The following is a 12,662-nucleotide window of genomic DNA, read 5'->3' as shown; positions in this document are numbered from 1 at the left end:
CACCCCTAAAATTTGATCAGACACCAGATATAGTGACTCTGTCTCCTGAGTACTTTTTTTTCCATTCCCATACTGATGTCACTCTGGTTTTTACCATGTCTCTCTCTGTGATAACCTCCTAAGTGACCTGTTGGTCCCAGCTTGCTCCTTTCAATTCTTTTTCTACCCTCCCAGCAGAATGACTTTGCAGCAACAAAAATTTTATCCTATTCTTTTTCTTAAACACAATAATGGCATGTATTCCTAGAACTTTTTGGACAGAAATAAATGCCTTTGCTGATAAGGTCCTTCCTGCCCCATTAGATCTATAGTTTCATCTTTTACCACTTCTTCATATAACCAACTTGCCAATTGATCTTACACATTTCTCTACACAACATGTACCTTTTCCTACCTCTGGGTTATGGCATAAGATCTCTTTTCTTCATGGAGCATCTTCTGTAGCCAGGCTTACTTTATTCCTCAATTCATCTGTCTTCAGTCAACTCAATGTCATTTTCACCAAGTTTCATTCAAATAACCACTTCTTTTTGTCCTCCTGATATTGACTATTTCACACATTCAACTTTCCAGCTGAACCACACACTTCTAGGGTTGTTTATACATTTTTGGATTTCCAACAATAGTCATTATTTTTATATTCTAATAAAATAAAAGTATTATGATGAGACACCTATTGAAGTAGGTAGTGGTATATAGCTGCATAAAAGCAAGGTGTAGAGGGATAAATTGTGCCACAAGATGGATGGTTTTGTACCTGTCTCAAACATCTAAGAGTTTCATGGAGAAGGACCGAGGTAGCCATATGAGGGAAATCACATGGAAGGAGATTTCCTTTACTATAGGAAAGCTGAACGGAGTTGTTTGAAGAATCAATGGGCTGCTGGGTCAGGACAAAATAAATGAATACCTCTGGATCTGTTTAGAGACAGGACCACCTCCCAGCTAGAAAAGAATTTTCATTGAAAGGCAGAAGTCAATGTTGCCTGACAGGCCAGATGGCCTGTGAGGTCCCTCTACTCTTTGGTTTTCATCACTCTTTTCTGAAATAAAGTAGGGGCTTCTCTGTCATGAGCCACCCATGGGCTGTGTGTGAGAGCTGTGTGCATTTGAGTGGCTGAGGTAACTGGACTGAGGTTGCTGCCTGATTGGGCTGTGCAACGCATGTATGCCGTTTCTCTCCCTCTGCCTATGATCCCACACAATACCTGAGATAGGTGTGACTTTCCAAGATGTCAAACTGCTGACCACAAGACATCATCAAGCAAGGCTCCACCCTCCAAAACCCAATTCCTGCCTTATTTGGGTGGAACTTGCTATCGAATATCTTTTCCCCAATAAATACCAGGGTTCAGGGAGTGCTCTGTCTTTTTCCTGCCTCTTGCCTCTTTCCTACCTTGTTCTCTGTGCCCTCAAGAGAGGGTGCTTGATTTTTGAGACTGTAGAGCCGTCCTGAACCCTCAAAAGTTGTTTCCTGTGTTTGTGTGATTTTTTCTTTGCCAGCCCAATCCACCTGGAGTGACACTGATTCTGTCTCATATTGCAATACTTCTCTACACTTATACCCTAAAACCTGATTGACATAATATTATTCAGAGCATTCCAGTATAGCCAGAAGAGCATAAACCTCAGAATTCAGGTTTAAGCTTATCTTTTGTCAGGAGTGTTTGATAGAACACTTTTCCTTCTTCATGTTTTTTTTAACCTATTTTCACATTAGGATTCCATTACTGGTACAATACATAGAACACTGTAGTAGTAAGTGAATATTTTTTGTTTTCTATGACACTTGTATCACTCCATCCTGTGTTAAATTCCTGTTGTATTTGGATGATCTACCCATTTAGAATGTGATCTATGTTTTAACTTTTAATATAACCTTGCAGCTTTTCTGTCTACCTTTAGCAAAGATTTCCTAGTGATAATTAAACTGAGTTATATTGAGGCAATAAACCATACTATTCTACTCTATAATCTGTAATCTACAACAGGAATTAAGATAGATAAAACAAACTAAAAGCAATGAATATGGAACCTTAGTCTACTCTGACTTACATTAAAGTAGTTTCTAAAATGTGACAAATCAGCATACTGGCAAGTTGGGAAGGTAGACATGCAAATTACAGGGTGAGAAGATGGATAGTGCTACTGAGAATTAGGAGCAGCATCACGGGCTATTCTTCTATATCCTGAGTTATCCTCAAGTGGTCCTCAGAAAAATCTGACAGATAGCCTTTCTGGGATGCAGGGAATATAGCAAACCCTGAGAATTCAGACCATCATTAATGTTGGCCAGGAATGGTACACAGTATTGATTAAGGAAATGCCAGAATTCACAAAGCAAGAATGTTTCTGTCTCTTTTGTAGGCACCTTAAAATGAAATTGTCTGACAAAGGGAAAGAAAGCAATAACTAGATTTCTTAAGAGGACTGGGAGAGGGGTTGGTTGCTCTTCACTTACAGATTCTCATTTCTGTGGCTAGCAAAACTGCTCATCCTTCCCTTAGGCTTTTTGACAAGTATCCCAAAGTATCTATTGGGGATCCATTGATCTGTAAATCATCCAGCTTCTTCAAGAAATACTGTATTTGGAAGGCCCCTAAGGAGCAGCATCCTGTTTGAAGTAAAACAATCAAACAAACAAAAAAAAGCTCATCTTTTTAGAGGTAGGAGGAGGTCAGAGGGAGAGAATAGTGGAAATAGGGAGAAGGAAAAGTGTTTGGATAGGGAGGGAGATATCTTGCAGCTCAGGAGCAAATTGGCCAATTGGCAAAGGAAGCTTTTCCTCAAAAGTCAAATGGAAACCCTTGAGAAGTCTGCACCCAGCCCTGTTGGCTGACCTTCTACAGCAGCTGAGATGAGAGATGGTGACAATGCTGTGCAGATCCTGGGTGGAAGAAAGGCATTCCCGAGGTGTGTCCCATGGGACCTTTTGCCTTCCAGCTGGCATTATTATCTGTGTTTGAGAAAGTGTCCAATCAAGGCTGAAGCTGGTAGGGGAGGTGTTGTAGCACAAACAGCCTGTTCATTTGCTTTCTTTTTTCTTTTTTTCTTGTTTTACGAATTTCTTTTTTTTTTTTAAAGAGAGAGAGACAGAGAGAGAGAGAGAGAGAGAGAGAGAGAGAGAGAATTTTAGTATTTATTTTTTAGTTTTCGGCGGACACAACATCTTTGTTTGTATGTGGTGCTGAGGATCGAACCTGGGCCTCATGCATGCCAGGCGAGTGAGCTACCCTTTGAGCCACATCCCCAGCCCTGCTTTCTTTTTTCTGTGACAGGTAAGTCACTACTTCACCAACAAATTAGAATACCTAGGATGTTCTTTCCCTTTTTATTCTCTTATTCACACCTGTCCCACAACGCTGTTCATATATGTGTAAGTAAACCTGCATTTTCACCTTCCTGTTTTAGGATCAGATATAATAGTTATAGATATAATCTATAACCAAATTTTCTTTGTCTCTTTATCTCCAGAATTTCTTAGACTAATGGCTATCTTTCCTCATAAGACTTGGTGGTTTAAATTTAGAGCCTCCCGATACATCAAAAGTATTTTCCCATTCAGGATATTTGCAGGGGAAGATGTGCCACCAGCCTAAAGGAAATACCCAAAGGTCATTCCAAACAATTTTGGGGCAGGAATTCATTACTGAAATAAATGAAATAACTGGCTCATTTGAAGGGGACAGTAGACACCTAAAAATACAGTTTGCTAAAAACAAAACCAGCCTCCTGCTTTATAATTGCAGCTTGTGTTATAGGTTTCTTCCTAATGTGGAGATGTTACCAAGGCGATAACTTGGCAATCTTCTACATGGCTACTTTTCACATTAATCCACACAGACTTCATCAGTGTTGATCTTTGTAACACACCTATGCAGTCCAAAAGAGCAAAGTATATATTCTTTAGTCTTTTTTCCTGATAGGGAAAAAACATTAGGAAGCAAGTCTTTCTGGGCTCCTCTCTCCCTTCTATGACACACTGTAAGCAACCACCATGGGTTATGAAATGAAACCAGGACCTCAGCCCACAACCTTGGGGGGAAAGAAGAAAACATGAAGGGAATGCATACAACAAACAGATCAAGAACCCAGCTGATGGTGAGTGTGGAAAGTCCTATTATTGAGAAAAGGTAGAACCCAGGTGATAGAAGCCTAGAAGAAGCCATAGTCAAAAGTCACAGCAAAAGTCATGGACAAAGCATAGGATGGGAACAAAAGAAGTATTTAATATTGAGCAAAAATGTGCAATGTTAGCATTCATAAATGACTCTGTGAGTGCTCTTTGTGCAATAATGTCTCCTTGTCCCCAGTGTGGGGCAGCCTCTTTGAAAAGTATACTTATGGCTGGGCTTTGGGGCTGGAGTCAAGGGAAGCTATTTAAATTCTCACTAGTCTTACACTAGGAGAGAAGAAAGGGCCATGTCCTATATGTCTCTGGAGTCATATAGCTCACCAAAGTAGCAGCATTGAGGCAGGGCCAGGACTAGAGTAGGCAAGTAAGGAGCCTAAGCGTGCAACAGGTAAGCAGGCATTCACTCTTAGGATCACAAAAATGCAGGGACTCTGAGGTTCTGAGAGGGGAAGATCCCCTTCCCTCTCAGGCCAAACACCACCATACCTGGCACGGGGGGTCTGCTCTCTCTACATTGGCCCTCATGTTCATTCAGAATTAGGGAGTCTGTGGGGTTCATGATGTTTCTTAAGTCAAAATGCTTTATTATTATTTAGCTACTCCCTGGCATTTAGTAATTTAGGATGAATGAAAGTAAACTCCTAAACTAACAGAAAAGAAAAATTTGGTTAACAGAATTGTAAAGTCATTTTTTTTTCTTATCTTCATGCTGGCTAGAAATTCAAAATACTATCCCAAAAGTATTTGCTTCAAAAAGAATAGAGAGCAAGTTACTGTGAGACCCCAGCAAGGACTTCCCAAATGAACAGATAATGAATTAAAACTGGCAACAGGAATATGAGCACATGAACTCATGCTAATAGTCCAGCATTCAGTATACTTATTTCAGTTTCATGTGGAAGTAGCAAGTTTGTTTTATTTTGTATGCTCTTTTTTTTTATACCTTTTGCAGAAGGCGTAGGTCATATCTGCATTAAGAATCCATAAAATTTTCCTGTGCAACATCATTTAAATCACTTTTGATGATTCTAAGCTCAACCACATAAGATGTTAATGAACAAGGGAAAAGGGAATGGTGTAAAACTTCATCCAACCATTTTTCAAAAGGATTTATTGTTCACTTTTGATCAGGATTGACTGTGAAGATCAAAATCCACATTCAAAATCTAAACAGGAATTTCTTCGGTTTTTCATAGAGGAACTGATTTTCTTTCTTTTTTCCACCGAGTTCTACAGACTGGGTTGTATCCCTCTGCTTCTGAGGCTGTCACCTATTATCAGGATTTATAGTTGCTGACAACTTGCTTTAATAATTCACTAGGAATAGAATCCATTTTGTTCTCTCCCTTTTCACAGTTGGTTCAGTGACGCAAACAGATGAAAAAAACATGCTCTGGGCTGGGGATGTGGCTCAACTGGTAGCGCGCTTACCTGGTGTGCGAGCAGCCGGGTTCGATCCTCAGCACCACATACCAACAAAGATGTTGTGTCCGCCGAGAACTAAAAAATAAATATTAAAAATAAAATTCTCTCTCTTTAAAAAAAAAGAAAAATAAAAAACATGCTCTCTGCCAGTGAAATAAATCAAGTGGACTCAGAGACACCCTAGGAGGAATAAGATTGAATGAGTTACCACTGCTACCTGTGCTCCTACCCATGCACAATTAGATCAGACCAGAAGTAGAGCCTGCTCTGTGGTGTAGTCTGGGCTGTAGTAGCTTGGGGCTGAAGGAAATCTGCTTTCTGCAGGCTTTGTTCTTCATTTTAAGGACAAAATGCAATTCAGAATTTGTGTATTTACAATTTATAACGTGACATTTGTTTGCTAATTATGGTAGCAACTTGTTGCACATTATTTCTATAATGCTGCAAAAGAAGGTGTCCTTTATTTCCCAGTAGCATCTGACAATAAGGCAGGACAGAGCAGGCTGAGAATAGCTTGCAATCCTTGGTATCTAGGAGAAATGGCCTCCTGAGGACAAGCTGTGGCTTTGGGTTTATTTAACAGTATGTATGGGAAGTTCTGTGTCAGACTCTTATCCCCAGTTTCACCTCAGCCCAGGAGGGGCCTGGAACCTGGTAGGCCTTGAAGTGTCCTGACTCTGTTGATAGATTCCATTCATTAAAATTCAGCAGCAGAGGCAAATGCCTCCTCCCTGCAGCCAGCTCCTCTCCCTGAGCAAACACTGTGCCTCAAAGGCTGTGAAGATCACAATATCCACAGCCAATTTCAACACTTGGTTCTTCCCTGAAACCAAAAGCTGGGCCCAAACCATATGGTGAACATACCCCTCTAGATAAAGAATGTGTTTATTTAGGTTCATGCAGAAGCCAAACAGGATAGATGAGAAAATCCTGTAGTGGACCTTGAACCTGAGCAGAGCCTATTCCACTAGCCTGGCTCTCCATGTAAGCCCACTGCTGTATCCATAAAACACCCTTCCAGATTTTGGCCTTCCTTGAGTTTTCAGTTTGAATTTAGAAGTAGCTGTTTTACCAAAGTTTCCTTCCTTGTTGTTTTAGTCACCTTTTCCATCGTGGTGACCAAAAGACCTGACAAGAACAACATATAGGAGGGAAAGTTTATTTTGGATCCCGGTTTCAGAGGTTCAGTCTGTGGTTGGCTGACTACATAGCTTTGGGCTCAAGGTGAGGCAGAACATCATGGCCAAAGGGCATGACAGAGGAAAGCAGCTTAGGATATGGCAACAAAGAAGCAGAGAAGAAAGCTCCACTCACCAGGAACAAAATGTAAACCCCAAAGACATGCCCCCAGTGACCTCTGTCTTCCAGCAACACCATACTTGCTTTTAGTGACCACCTAATTAATTCACATCAGTTGATTAATCCACTGATCAGGTTATAACTCTCATAATCTAATGATTTCACTCTGGTGGTTCTTGCATTGTCTTATACATGAGCTTTTGGGGGACATCTCATGTCTAAACCATGACACTTGTATTTTCCACATTCCTCATACCATCTTTTAAAGTATGTTTTGAAAAAACTGGTCCCAGCAATTGAGTGAAAGAAGTGATGGCTTCAAAGAGTGTTATTTCCAATAGAATATTACAGACCTCACTGTCTGTAAATCAGTGGACATCTGATGTGTCCTTCGATGTCTGTATGTATAAATATATAGATGCATAGGTCGATGTTTAGATTTAAAATATAACTATATTCCTATGTGGATTTCCACATGGAAGTTATAGATAAAAATTAACCTTAGTTTCACTTGGCTTTTGGTATCAAGTTGGCATCTTTTTTTTCATATAATTGGTAAATGAGAATAATAAGCCTGAAAAGGAGCTTAACTAATATAACTTTTCCTTTGTTTTATTAAAGTATAATTTGAGATTGGAGTAAAATAGAGTCAATTTCAATGAAGGCCCAGGACTTTCCATAAGTTTTAATATGCTAAGGATTAGGTGTTTGGAACCATTGACTTACTAGTCTACACTGCTGTAGAAATTCCAGTCACCCAAATCTGATTTTTACCCACTCTTCCATCCCATTTTAAAAGTTGTAGTGTACCTAAAAGGATTACTAGTTCACTCTTGCACCTTTTTCCCAGGCTGAAGAAAGAATTTATTTCAAAAATTGCTCTCTCTGGCAACAACATTGTTTTAGCCCTTTCCTCACAAAGGTGAATTCTCTTGGTGTTTAGACTATCATGGCTCCAGAAGCAAGGGGTAGTGTAGGCCCCATGGCAGGGGCTGCAGGAGGCAGCTGGCTCCCCAGGCTTTTGCCACACACACAAACATCCAAGTCTCCAACTGCATACTTTCCCCACACCATGGCCCAAACACTAATCCTCCAGTGGTGGGAAAACTAATGTCCAAGACTGTTTCCTTTCTCTTCTTTCTTTTTTTCCTTCCTTTCTTCCTTCCCTCTTTCCTTCCTTCCTATCTACTATTCTCTAGATGGTATAGAAAAGTAAATGACTTTGGGGAATCTGTGGCCTCTTTAGACCTTTATATTCTGTCTTCCAACTACAAAAACAGACAGGAAGAAAAAAATACGCTATTGGGTCAGACAGAGTTTGATTATTTTCCAACCAATGATTAATAATGAATTGTGTAATAATGAACATGTCTAAACCTTCTTTGAGCTTTCGTTTCTTATAAAGATAGGAATCATATAGCTACCTCATAAAGTTACTAGGATGGAGTTGGGGTAGAGCTTAGCAGGAGAGTATTCACTTAGCTTGAGCAAGGCCTTGGTTGGATGCATAGCCCTAAAACAAAAACAAAACAGAACAAAACAAAAATTTATTGGGAGAATTAAATAATGTCATGTCTCTAAAGCATAAGGCGAATAACCCAGCCCCTTTCACAGGGCTCACTAATTCTCACTAATTCAGTCTCCTTTCTTCCCTCTCCTAAAAAAATTATATGGATTGGGGATGTGGCTCAAGCGGTAGCGCGCTCGCCTGCCATGCGTGCGGCCTGGGTTCGATCCTCAGCACCACATACCAACAAAGATGTTGTGTCCGCCGAGAACTAAAAAAAAATTAAAAATTCTCTCTCTCTCTCTTTCCTCTTTCACTCTCTCTTTTAAAAAAATTATATATTTACAGATTATATTAGAATATTTAAAAAATCATTATAAGACCTTAGTCATTTAGAGAATTTACATATGCAATTTTGATTACTTTCAAGGAACTCCAGTGGTCCACATAGTGTAATAATTTGAACTTTGTCAATGTACACAAGGTTTGCAGAGTTTTCACTTAACCTGGGCTGGAGCCTGTTCAGCAGCAAGCATCCTCATCTCAGCCTGACTTTATAGTTCTTAGCTCATGTTTCCATCCATGTACCTGTTGTGAAACAGGAAAGTCTCTGTATCCTTTGGAAAATGCCCCCCTCTAAACAAAGGAACAAAAAGGGAAAAAGCAAACCAAGGTAACAACAAAAACATTCTAATTCTAACCAGCAAATAGTGTCAGCCCACAACTGAAGAAAAAGTGAAGAAATCTGTACTTATACGGAAAAATAGAAATTTGGGATGAATTATGGAGTTGGAATGCCACACGTACAATGGCTTGGATCTATATGATGAATTTTGTCATGCATTCTGTTAGGAGGTAAGGAAAGGCAACTCACAAACTTTCAATAAATTTTCCAGACAGAATTTGTATTATTAGCTTCATTAATGAGTCTAGCTCTCTATTTATAGTATTATAAAAGTCTTAAGGGGTTAATTAAAAGGTTTTAGTAATACTCAACTGCACTTTACAAGAGGAATTCCACACTATAATGGTGTTTCTGATTTGGGGAATTTGTAAATGTCTCAGGGCCTATCTCTTAAGGTTGCCTGCTACATAGCTTGGCTCTCAAGAATATTCAGGGTCTGATGTGATTATTTTTTAAACTACTACATATTTTCTGTTGTATAGCAAATCATAAAATGCAAATTATTGAGCCATTGGGCAAGTATTCACATTGTAAAGAGAAAATTTGCATCTTTAGTTTACTGTTTTATAGTGAAGCTATGACATTTGTCATTAGATATTCAATACCTGTATATACAGGCTCCATTCTACAAAGTACACAGACAAATGAGGTATGGGACCTGCTTTCTTTTGACGGAGGAAAACATACTGGCTCCATGATCCAAATATAACCCTGAGAATTGAGGGGGTAAATTATCAAGGGGAAAGAATTTTGTTATCTATGGCTGGCAGAAGGTCATAATCTTGGTGCATTTAAGCAGCTGTTAATCCCTGGTAGGCATTTAGGGAGAGAAAAGGAAGAAATCATTTACTTAGAAACCAAAGGCACAGGACTAGGTGTCAAATATCTGACATATCTTAGACATGATCAGCAAGTCTCAGCACTTTTGCTTGTTGTGAAGTTACTTAACTTTGGATACTCCCTGTGGTAGGTAGGGCTAATACATCTAAAGATAAATGTATGTTCATGGAAAATTATTTTTATACTCTCTTCCATTAAAAAAAAAAAAGCAGTCTCATTTTCCAAGGTTCTAAACAGTCTCAACACAGTGTTCTTTTCATTTGAACCTTGTAGTCCTTGAAGGAGTGAGTGTCCCACATTCTACTGTTGTTGAAGTGTTTGAATTCTGTGGAGAATCCTCAGAAGAGTTAGGCCATGTTGCATTAGATACTGGTAATTCCTGGAGCAGGTTGAGGACAGTGAACTATGGAATTGATTAAAATTCAGCTGGTTGCTAATTCCTTTGTATTATCTTCTGGGATCCTCATTTAAAATGCAAATACCCCAAGGAAGGCAATGTAGTAAAGAGCATAAAGAAGTAGGGCTTTCAAGAGAGTGCCAAGGGATATTTTCATCCTACTCCTAATGACTTCCATAGACCGTCACTGATTCTTGCACGTCTTTTCAAGACTATTCAATAATTACTTGGACAAATTATTAGAGATTTCCTGGTCTCCAGAGAGGAGGTTCCCATTCATTGGTGTTGCTGCAAGTGAAGTAGGAGGGAAAATATAGTATGGTATTCAAGTACTCAATCACAGGAGAGAAGTGAACTTTTGTAGAGTTTTTCCCAATGTGCCTGCCTCTATCCTGCATGTTTTGCATATACCATATCCTCCAGTTCTCCCTTCAATGCCATGCTGTTCCTATTATTATTGTTTACTTTGATGAGAAACTGGCTATGTTCAGTAGTTGTGAAGAGCTAGAAAGCAGAAGATCTCAGATTCAAGCTTGACTTCCCCTCTTTCAAATCTTTTTAGTTTAAGAAAAAAAATGGGGACCTCACCTAGGAAATTCTACTGAAGGTGTAATTTCCTCACCACCCAGGTTTATTTGGTGCACATTGTTATACAAAGGAATTCAGAGGCTTCTTCATGAGCAGATAGTAGAGAATAAAATGTTAAAATTTTAAGTATTATGAGGCTTACCATTGAGCAGAACTGGAATAACAACAGAATAAAGGCTATTTCCTATGTCCTATTCTGAAGAAGTATCTCATTATCTTTATTTTTAGAATGTTAAAAAATTATTCTATGACAAAGCTAAACATAGTCTTACCATATGATCCAACAATTTTGTGCTCCCAGGTATTTACTAAAATGAGCTGAAAACTTATGGCCACATAAATACCTGCACACGAATGGTTATAGCAGCTGAAGTGAATCAGAATATGTCACCCCCAAAATGCCACTTTGGCAGAAGGGTTATTTTGAGCTGAAGACAATTAAAGAGCAGGCATAAGAAGAATTTTCTGCCCTCCCCTCTCTGCCTAAGCACAGGACATAAACTTTCCTTTGTGAAGGTATCCCTTCTTCTGTGTCAAGGGGAGACTCTCTTTTATCACAGGAGACACAAAGTCAACACTGAGTCTGAATAAACTTCATGAAAATAACACTTATCTCCATTATTTCCCCCCATATATTTAACTTTTCCTTATTCACTATTCCTGGAAGCCAACCTCCTTTTCTTTGTTTTGTCACACTGCCACATGTTAAATAGGTAGCCCCAGGTCTCACTGCCTCTGTGGGTTTTCATTTATTTTTAGAGAAGCTCCTATGTGGATATAAAAGTGGACAGTCCTTGATTTATGATGGTTTGATTTACAATTTTTTGACTTGACAATGGTGCAAAAGTGATATGTAGTCAACAGAAATATAGGTTGAAGTTTTATTATTTCCCCCAGGCTAGCTATATGCAGTAGGACCTCTGTCATGGTGCTGAGCAGCGGTCGTGTAGTTGAAGTTATGCCCCCATTGCATTGCTGAACCAGCCCCATTGTTCAGCAATTAATTTTAACTCAATGTTTCAGATGCTCTTCATGCCCAGTGTGCTTTCAACAGAGTATGTTAATGATGAATACCCATGGAATCATTATGTTTTTCCAATTCAGTTTTTAGTTTCAATAAATTAAATGAAATACTCAACACTATTATAAAATAGGATTTCTGTTACATCTTTTTTTGTTCAACTATAGGCTGATGCCAGTGTTCTAACTATGTTTAAGGTAGGCTAGGCTAAACTATGATGTTTTGAAGGTTCTGGATTAAATGCATTTTCAATTTATAATGGATTTATTCTGACATAACCCATTGAATTGAGCACTTATAAACCTTTTCTCCTGTTAGTCTGTCTTTTGTAGTTTAATTTTTGTAGGCTCATTCACTGAACCTAAGCGGGTAGAGAAAATTTTTTTTCCAAATCTACATAGAAAATACATGCCTGCCAAATTCAAAGCAACCAAGATATCCTTTAGGTGAATAAGCAAACTGTGGTGCATCTAAAAAATGGAATATTATTCAGTGAATTAAAAGAAATAAGCAATCAAACCATGAAAAGATATAGAGTTCATACTGCAAAATTTAAAAAAATAGTCTTAAAGGTTATGTACTATATGATTCCAACTGTATGACATTCTGGAAAAGATCAAAAGTTGTCCCAGGTTTGTGTAGTCTGGAAGGGGGAAAAGGAAGCTAAATACCCAAAATGCACAGGTCATTTTGGAGCAGGGAACCTATTCTATATGATTCTGTAATGGTGGATACATGTCATTACCCATATGTCAAAACCCATAA

This window comes from Urocitellus parryii, chromosome 2 (assembly GCF_045843805.1).
Source record: "Urocitellus parryii isolate mUroPar1 chromosome 2, mUroPar1.hap1, whole genome shotgun sequence".
Lineage (NCBI taxonomy): Eukaryota > Metazoa > Chordata > Mammalia > Rodentia > Sciuridae > Urocitellus > Urocitellus parryii.
Note: the sequence above shows the minus strand (reverse complement) of the source record.